Source organism: Schistocerca cancellata, chromosome 7 (genome assembly GCF_023864275.1).
Source record: "Schistocerca cancellata isolate TAMUIC-IGC-003103 chromosome 7, iqSchCanc2.1, whole genome shotgun sequence".
Classification (NCBI taxonomy): domain Eukaryota; kingdom Metazoa; phylum Arthropoda; class Insecta; order Orthoptera; family Acrididae; genus Schistocerca; species Schistocerca cancellata.
Genome location: NC_064632.1, coordinates 453909269 through 453910324, shown reverse-complemented (window position 1 = coordinate 453910324; position 1056 = coordinate 453909269).

Sequence of the window (1056 nt, the reverse complement as noted above, 5' to 3'; positions counted from 1 at the left end):
TGTAGCCACCGTTTGTGACTACTGGTTGCGGTGGTCACAACAAGCTACAATCGCAAGAAAACCGGGCTCAGGACGGGCACCTAGCACTACCGAGATGCAATACCATGACGTTCGGTAATGGCTCTGATGCATCGTACTGCTTCTGCTTCAGCAATCTGAGCAGCAGATTTGGTAGAATTTTGGGATGATGTAGTTCATCCGTAAAGGAGACCGCTTATAAAACACTAATACGACCTGTTCTTGAGTACTGATCGAGCGTTTGGGATCCCTATCAGGTCGGACTGAGGGAGGACATAGAAGCAATTCAGAGGCGGGCTGCTAGATTTGTTACTGGTAGGTTTGATCATCACGCGAGTGTTACGGAAATGCTTCAGGATCTCGGTTGGCAGTCCCTAGAGGAAAGGCGACGTTCTTTTCGTGAATCGCTACTGGGGAAATTTAGAGAACCAGCATTTGAGGCTGACTGCAGTACAATTTTACTGCCACCAACTTATATTTCGCGGAAAGACCACAAAGATAAGATAAGAGAGTTTAGGGCTCGTAAGAGGCATATAGGCAGTCATTTTCCCTCATTCTGTTTGGGAATGGAACAGGGAGAGAAGATGCTAGTTGTGGTACGAGGTACCCTCCGCCACGCACCGTATGGTGGATTGCGGAGTATGTATGTAGATGTAGATGTAGCAGTTGGAACCACAGTCAAACAACAAACTACTACAAACCGTTCACTTCAAGGACAGCTACGAGTCAGACGCCTTCTAGCGTGGATTCAATTGACCCCATTTGCGACTTCAGTGGTGTCAAGAGAGCTCATTGGAGGGCAGGGTGAAGGTCTGCTGTATTTCCTGATGAAGGCTGGTTGTTTCCCCGTGACAGTGGTGCCAGTGTGTTGGTTAGAAGGAGGCCAGTTGAGGGAGTGCTAGACACACTGGACCCAGACCTGGAATTATAGTCAGGTGTGCGACATCGTATGACAGCAGGGGCACTCTCGTGGTTATCCCACACACCATGACTGCAAATATGTACGTCAATCTGGTGATTTGACCTGCTGTGCTGCCA